Consider the following 1056-nt stretch of genomic DNA (forward strand, 5'->3'; position numbering starts at 1 on the left):
CGCCTCAGAGCGCAGAGAACGGAAAGGCTGCAAAAACCGACGACGATTAAGGCAAAAGCGGTAGAGACTAAATACAGGATAAAGTCGTCGCCTATAGCCGCTAATAAGCTCACGACGCACAACAGCCAAACACAGCCAATGCTGATATTTCTGATCCTGACGCCACCTTTGTTCTTCAGACCCAGGTAAGTGACTGGGTGAACAACGGCCAGGTAGCGCTCCACACAGGTCAGGGCGTGAAAGTGTATTTTGACACACCAGGGGGCGTCGAACATCTTTCGGCCATAGTCTGACAACAATGGGAGATCAGCGTATACGCCGGCCAAGAAGAAGGAAGACCCCAAGATTGAGATCGTCTCCATCGCGACCAGGTGGAAGGTGAAGACATCAGAGTGACTGGTCGTTGCGGCTGCCGTGGAGACGGAGCGCTGCTTCTTCCGTCGCTGGTAGCCCAGGTGGAGGACGAGGACGCAGAGAGGGAGGAGGATGAGGACGTTGGTGACGGAGAAGGTTGTGAAGATTAAGATGCTAAATTTGGACCCGTAGCATTCCGGGAAAGGGAGGGAGGAGTTGGAGGAGCGGTTGGGTTGATCGAGGGCAAAATCGGCAAAGGCAAAGCTGAGCGACATATTTCTGATTATGGAGGTCTGTAAGAGGAGGATGTTTAGAAAAAGAGGGGAAGAAAGAAAAGGCAAGAAGACAATAAAATACACAGAAATAATCAGACGATGACTCATTGAAGGATTTCTGCACATTTCACAACTGGAGTCTAGACTCACAAAAATAAAGTCATGGTAGATCTTGATGGTGGCAACGTGAGCAACATGACTGAAAATGTATGTTAGTAGCAACAGTGTGTGATGACTAAAAGTATCAAATGGATGTAAACACTTTGGCTCCCAACTGTAGTACACACAATAGAATAATAGTGATAAAATAAAATCTAATAATAACAACATCAACAATAATGATAATAATAATAATAATATATTACTGATAAAATAATAATAATTTTTCTGTGTGACCATTAACAACTTCCATCATATTATTTCTGGA

The sequence above is a fragment of the Cebidichthys violaceus genome, unplaced genomic scaffold (assembly GCF_023349555.1).
Source record: "Cebidichthys violaceus isolate CVI_PGR_0920_01 unplaced genomic scaffold, fCebVio1.0.p SCAF_19, whole genome shotgun sequence".
In the NCBI taxonomy this organism is placed as follows: domain Eukaryota; kingdom Metazoa; phylum Chordata; class Actinopteri; order Perciformes; family Stichaeidae; genus Cebidichthys; species Cebidichthys violaceus.